Here is a 7,500-nt window from a genome sequence, read left to right on the forward strand (position 1 = left end):
TTTTCCTTGTGAGAAGCTGCAGTTTTCAGCAACCAAAGTAAACAATGGTTATCTGCTGCTGTGGAATGCAACAGGTGATTGGTCTCCTGTGGGTGTTTGGATATCTTGACCACTCATGGCAGAGCTGGCTCTTGCTCTGTCTGAGACACAGATCTTTGTTATTCATTCTTTTCTATTTTTAGCTTAGCTAGCTTCTCAAGAAACTTTTTCCTTTCTATTGCTTTTTAGTATAGTCTAATGTAACATATATCATAAAATAATAAATCAAGCCTTCTGATCATGGAGTCAACGTTCTCGTCTCTTCTTCACCCTGAAAACCCTTGTGACACCAGTCACAATTGGTGACCCCCGACTGAGGAGGACAATCATCACTTGGTGAGACCACCAGAGGAGCATTGCTGCACTGGGTAATCCCTGAATGTGTGGCATTGATGGTTGCTTCACAAGTGACCACAGAAGTGGATTCTAGCCAGGAGCTGAAGAACTGAAGATCCGAATTTGGACAGAGTTCACAGCAAGGCTGACCACGAAGAGAACCTTCTGAAAAGCCTCCAGGAAGATGTTCAGAAAGCTCAGCAGCACCGTGCAGATAGCCAGAGAGTCCTGGACACTGTCACAAGGTACTGTTGGTTTTTCCCCTCCTAAAGATGAGGCCATTCGCAGTTTGTGGCTGCTCATCTGGAGGACTTCTCCCCTAGAGGATGAGGTTCCATTCTCCCCTTCAGAGGAGAAACTTATTGCCCTCTGGCAAAAATGGGGTGAAGAGGACAGAATTCTCCTGTTGGAGACAGATTTGTATGAGTTTTTTCGATGGGCGAAGCTCTTTGGTTTTTTTACGGACGTGCTATATGCCCTCGATGTGTTTGTCTGGGAGTGTATGGGCTCCATTTTCCATTTCTTTTTATACCGGGGGTTCGGATGCCCCTCGATTTATCCAACCTTTTTGTTACTCTTTCTAGTCTTGAAACGGAGAGCAGCTGTTTTTCCCTGGATTGCTAACTGCAAGGGCAAAGCCCCGTTCCCCCCGATTCCGGGGGAAGACCCTTTGGAAGGGGACGCTCTGCTGCTTTCCAGCCCCCCTGAACCACAGTGGGGGGGCGAAGTTTCGCCCGCAGCCGAAGTTTTTTTTACTGCGCCTTCGGAGCGTGCTCAGACGGAGCCGGTTTTTCCCCCCTCCCGTTGCTCTCAGGGGGGATGGGAGTGGGCGGCGCCGCCCCGGCCAGCGCCACGGGCACCGCCCCGGCCAGCGCCGCCAGCGCCGCCCCAACCCGCCCCGCGGGTGCGGGCGGTTCCCCGCGCGGCCCGTCCCGCGGCCGTCCCTCCGGCAGAGCCTGTGGGCGCTCCGGCCGCGGTTCCTCCGGCTTCCCTGCCTGCATCTATCTCAGAGACACCGCCTCCCGCGGCTGCGCCGATGTTGCTGGGCAGCAGCGATCCACCGCTCCCCCCGGCCGTCCCGCCGCCTTCTGCGACTGCGGTTCCGCGGCCGATGTCAGAGCCCGGCGCAGAAGATGCTGCCGACCCCGTGCCGCCCCCGCCGCCCCCGCCGCCTCCCCAGGCGGCCCCGCTGCCCTCCCCAGCAGTTCTGCCGCCTGTGGGGACTCCGTCCTCCGTGTCTGCGTCAGAGGCTGCCCTGGAGCCGGCGGCGGCAGCTGCAGCGGCGCCTCCTGCATCCAGCGTGACTTCCTCCCCGAGTTTTTCGGGTTGTCCTGGGGCTGCCCCTACAGCGGGAGCTGGGACAGAGGAAGAGGGCGTCAGCCTGTCCTTCCGTGGAGGAGGCATGGCCCGACAGCTGGCTGTGGGCGCAGCGCGGCTGCCTGTTTTCAAGATCAGCATTCTTGGCGGGTTGGGGGGTGTTTGGTCCGGGGTTTCCCCCTGGGGGATGCGAATCTCTCTGCCGCCCCTCGCGCGCCCCAGCGGCGAGGGGGAGGTGGGTCCCGAAAGTTCTGCCCCTGGTCCCCAGCCCAAAGGGGGTGGAGGTGGTGCCGTGAGGCAGATGGGAGGAACACCTGGTGCATTTGCATCGCAGAGGCAGAGGGCACAGCAGGAAGCGAGCATCGCTTGTCTGCTGTGGGGAAAGGACATCCCCAGACCTGAGACGAAGTTTCTCGGGACAGCTTCTGTCTTCCCATTGCCGGCATGCCTCGGTGATTTTGGGGAAAGGAAGCATTTGGTCACCCCTTCTGCCATTGTACTGGCGGCAGGGTGCGAGTCTGTGCCAATGCAGAGCCTGCCTCGGGGGCTGGGCCTGGGCTGTCTGGCTTGGTTGCTTGGGCCAGGGCCACCTCCCGGCCTCCTGTTGGGTTTGGGGGCTTTGCTTCCCCCTTCTGGTCCTGGGCCAGGTGTGGGGTTCCTGATCCTTCCACATGGGCCAGGGCCCCCAAGGGCCTCTCTCTGGCTCCTCTGCTGCTGCTCTTTCTGACAAGAAGAAAAAAAAAAAAAAAAAAAAAAAAAAAAAAAAAAAAAAATTAATTTAATAAAAAAGGGTGAAAGAGCTGGCAGCAGCTCAGAGGCATTGAGCAGAGGCATTGAGGAGCCAGGGATTGGCTTCAGCCCAAGTTGTTCAATAAAGGGCTGTGGCAAGACATTTCAGAAATTTTCTCGAAATTCTTTGAAGACTGTCAATGGACATTTGATAACTATTGATGGACTTTTCTGTAGCAAGCCTGTTTCAGGACCAAAAGAAACTTTCAGATATGGCAAAGAGGAACATCTTCAAGCCATGGACTTTTCCTGAAACTCAGCTGCTTGGACTTGAATTTTCTTTGCATTGTTTTTGCATTTTCCTATATTATAGAATTGTTTTAGTAATATGATAGAATTTTATGTTCTACAGGTGAAGAAATTCCCAGTGCATTCCACAGGAGCACTTGAGTGGAGTTTGATTGGCAACAGATAACCTGTCAAGTGTTTGTCTTTTTCTTCAGCATGAGTACAGCAGAGAAAATTACAAACGCTTTTTCCTTTTAATTTAATTAAATAAAAAAAGGTGACATGTCGCAGACATCTTTCATGAAAAATCCTTTCTTAGGATTTTTCCTTGTGAGAAGCTGCAGTTTTCAGCAACCAAAGTAAACAATGGTTATCTGCTGCTGTGGAATGCAACAGGTGATTGGTCTCCTGTGGGTGTTTGGATATCTTGACCACTCATGGCAGAGCTGGCTCTTGCTCTGTCTGAGACACAGATCTTTGTTATTCATTCTTTTCTATTTTTAGCTTAGCTAGCTTCTCAAGAAACTTTTTCCTTTCTATTGCTTTTTAGTATAGTCTAATGTAACATATATCATAAAATAATAAATCAAGCCTTCTGATCATGGAGTCAACGTTCTCGTCTCTTCTTCACCCTGAAAACCCTTGTGACACCAGTCACAACCCAGTCTCTCTTTTTCGCCTCCTCAATAAGCCTCTCGCCAATGCGATTGTGCCTCTTGATTCTGGCATCCTTCGACACTGGGCAGAAGCCGATGATGTGGCCGCGGGTCTCAAGGTCCGCCTCGCAGTGTCTACAAAACTTAACACAGTTATCTCCCCTCCCCTGCGTGAGAAATTCCCTCGTGGGATAAACATTGGCCCTGAGCTGTAAAGCAGTGAGGAGTTTCCTGTGAGGTATGCGTCTATAATATTGAAGCCAATTATTACTAATTGTGTCCCCCTTAAAATTTTTTACTTCACGGCCTTGGGATTCCAATTTTGTCCACTTTTTAAACTCCTTTCTTCTCCAATCACATGGTTTGGGGAACTTACTTTTAGGGTTCGGTGCTTCTGACTCCAAAAGTTTCTGCAGTCGCGGGTGGTACAGACGCCGGTAGTGCATCCCAAATTGATGGCATCGCCGCTCTCTTCCCTCCAGCTTGAATCCATAGTTTCTCATACATCTTCTCCATCTCAGCTTTCTCCAGGAAGGTCTTCATCGTCTCGTCCGGAGACTGTGCAATGTGATGCAGTCTCCAGGCCTGCACACTGGGAATCAGTCCCGCCAATTTGATGACGCCCAAACCGCTGTCCCTTGTGCTCGAGTACAAGATGGCATCACCCGTGCATGGAGGCAGGTGCATCCAGTCCTTAACCGCTGTTCGGATCTTCAGGTCAAGGGCTTCAAGGGCCCCTGTTTTCATCTCTGAGTGGTCAGCCAGGTAGGTCAGTCGAGGAATGGTGTATGTTTTGAGGATGTCAAGTTTTTGCAGAGGTTTAAGTGGGGCTCGGTCAATGCGTTTGAGCCAGACGTCTAGTTTTGCGGAAAGGTCGGTTTTTGCAAACCCAGTCCAGGGGTCGATCTGCAGGCCGAGGTATTTCTCCGATTCCCCGGGGTTAATCATGTTCAGGGGTGTGCCGTTGATGGTCCATGCAGCGCAGTTGTTGACGGTGTAAGAGTCTTTTGTGGGCTTGATGTAGAAGCCGTGGCACTTTTGTCCCTGCGTTTTGAGACCTGTGAGAACGCAAAAGGTCTCTAGTATCTTGATGTTGATGTTCATGTTCTCCCAGGAGTCGCTCAACAAGACCAGATCATCAGCGAATGCCATGGCAGTTATCGTACGCTCTCCACGATGGAATCCTTTGCCACTCTCTTCCAGCTTGCACAACAGGGGGTCCATTGCCAGGTTGAATAGAAGGGGTGACAGCGGATCACCCTGCTTCACTCCAACCCGGATCTGGATTTTGTCCGTGTGCGTGTTCTTCTTGACGGTGACATACGTACTGATGTCCTTGTACATATTGTCCACCAGTCCGACGACATGGGGGTCCACTCTCCGTTGCTGTAAAACGTGTAAGATGTGCTGGTGGCTCACGGTGTCAAAAGCCTTAGCAATGTCCACGAATATAACACCCAGTGGTCTATGTTCATTTTTGGCAGTCTGAATTATAGTTTGCAGGAGCTTCAGGTTCTCAGAACATCCCGCCTCACTGATGAAACCTCTCTGCCTTGGGTTGAGGGGGCACGCCTTAGTCATCCTCGCCGTCACGATCCTGGAGAACAGCCTCAGCAAGATGGAACCAATTGTGATGGGTCTCTAGTTGTTGATGTCCTTCAGGTGCTCCAGTTTTGTCGATTTGGGGATCAAAACAGTCCTGCACCCCCTCACCATGTCCGGGATGTCACCAGATGTTAGCCACAGGTTGAAGAGCTCAGCGGTCCGGGCATACCCGGGATCCATCTTCCTGATGTCCCCAAGGGCAATCCTATCTGGACCTGGTGCTGAGCCCTTGCTCATTTCCCGCACGTTCTTTTCAATTTCTTTGGCTGTAATTAAGTCCCTGAAGGCCTTATGGTGGGCCTTCCCTTTAATTTCAAAGTCTCCAAAGACTCTCAAGTCTCACACCAAACTGTCCAGGTGTTTCCCATCTGGCCTTGAATACCGAATAAATTTCACTGGGTGATATATCACAGGACAGACATTCGATGTCGTCCAAAATGATCTTCGCTAATTTCCCCATCTAGATGGAATAAACGCTGAAAGCGGAGGTAGTTACCTCTTTTGATCGCTCTGTCCTTCATCCACTTCTGAAACTGTTTTCTTGGCTGCTCCTCCCGAGTTTCCTTTTGCTTTTCCCCCCCGGAGTGCTGTTCTTATTTGGCTCACTGATTCCAGGCAACCAAAGCAGTCCTGCGCTGTCTGATTGAGCTGTGGTCGCACCTTTTGGCCTTCTAATAACTGTTCAAATGCTCTGGGGAAGTTGTTAATTGTCCCATCTGATAAACGTTCTTTGATCCTTTTCTGATAACGAGCCTGCAGTCGCTCCACCCTCTGCTAGCCAACGGCTTCCGGGAGACCGTTATCCCTATCAAAGTGGTGTCCAGATGTCCCTATTGTTCCCTTCCCAGCAGCTGGTCCTCCCGGCTGGTGGTTCCCCCCAAGTCCATTGTTCACAGTTCCTGCCTGGGATTGATGACTTGACCCAGGTTCTGATTTCAAGTTCCCAGCTGCTCCCCCACCCACTCCAGTCTTCCTGAGCAGCATTCTTCTTTTATCACCAATCTGCTTAGCTGTTTTGCTTGTTAAGTGTTCCGATATGAGCTTATTAATGTTTTTGTGACTCTCGAACTGTACCTCCAGCTTGACAAGTAGATCTTCCTCCTCCTTTGTCCAGCATCTTTTGTGGGCTCCTCAGTTTGATGTTTCTTTCGGTTGGGAAGCATCGATCCTCTCCTGGTTTCTAACCAGTGGATGTACCAATCTTTTGTGTTGTCCTAGGCCAATTTTAGTCATAAAATCTCTACTGCATAGCTCACATATCCACTCTCCCACTGGAGGCCCCGCATCCTTCGGACCCTTGCACTTTGCAAAATGACAAACAGTACTGTGATGGTTAAAATTCTCCCTCCCACACTAGGCACACCGAAAGCACACCCACTTCCTCCCGTGAGACCCCTTAAGGTGTTCAATTAGGGCCAACATCGAGTTGAGCCGGGTACCACAGCAAGGACATGGTGGATTTTTGTCAGGAACAGTCACCTTCACCATGTCATCCGGTGCTTGTTCACTGCAGACCTCAGGCACTGGAGGCAATGCCTCTGGTGTACCCTCTTCCCCCTTCCCACTGCCTCCCTTCCCAAGTACATTCTGATCATCATCCTTAGGGGGACTAGGATTTAAGTCGTCCCCCTCACTCAGTTGTGGTGTAGGCTGTTCAAACACCTCAGGAAACCCATTCAACACCCCCCCATTAACAGAAACATGAACCACCCCCTGTACATGCTCCTGCAGATCTGACCTATATAGTTCTAAAGAGAAATTCACCAGCAAGTCCAATTCATTTTCTGTCAATTTGGTGGTTGTAGATGTTACAAAATCATCTCAGGAGGTCTGAGTGCCCACCGATACCCTAGTAAGGTGTAACAGCTGCCCCCAGTTTCCTCCTCCGAGAAACGGATTTGGATTTGGAATAGCCGAGTCATGACCGGATTCAACATCGGGAATGAAATGGGTGGTCAGCCCACCTCCGAACCCGTCGCCCCTGTCCAACCAGGGGGCCAGGTTTCAGGTAGTAAGAGAGTCATAGTTACTCCCACTGTTTACCCACGCTTCATTGAATTTCTTCACTTTGACATTCTGAGCATTGGGCAGAAATCACATCGCGATGCTTTGTTTTAATTAAACAGTCGGATTCTCCTGGTCCGCACCAGTTCTAAGCCGGCTGCTAGGCACCGGCCGAGGCGGGGCGCCAGGCCGGAGACCCCCTCCAGGGACCCTCCCCCGTGCGAACTGCTCGGCTGACGCTGGCCACGGCCGTGCGCCGCGGGGACCCCGCCGGCAGGAACCGACGGGGCAGCGGCGTGCTACGACGATGGTGGCGGTCGCCGCTGGGGCGCCGGCCGCGGCAAGGCGGAGGGCAGGTGGAGGGGAGGGCAGGCGATGGCCGCCGCAGCTGGGGCGATCCAAGGGAAGGGCCTGGCGCGTGTCCAGAGTCAACGCTGCGCGCACCCGCGCATGCCCCGGCACCCGGGCGGGCCACGCGGAGCGCACTCACCTGCGCGCGGTGCCTCGTCCTGCCACAGGGCGCGCC

General features: G+C 52.4%; 1 pseudogene; it reads right to left on the minus strand.

Moving 5' to 3' along the window:
- Positions 1-7,500, minus strand: part of LOC143694595 (28S ribosomal RNA) — an 11,737-nt pseudogene that overhangs the window by 1,728 nt on the left and 2,509 nt on the right.

The sequence above is a fragment of the Agelaius phoeniceus genome, chromosome 7 (assembly GCF_051311805.1).
Source record: "Agelaius phoeniceus isolate bAgePho1 chromosome 7, bAgePho1.hap1, whole genome shotgun sequence".
NCBI classification, from domain to species: domain Eukaryota; kingdom Metazoa; phylum Chordata; class Aves; order Passeriformes; family Icteridae; genus Agelaius; species Agelaius phoeniceus.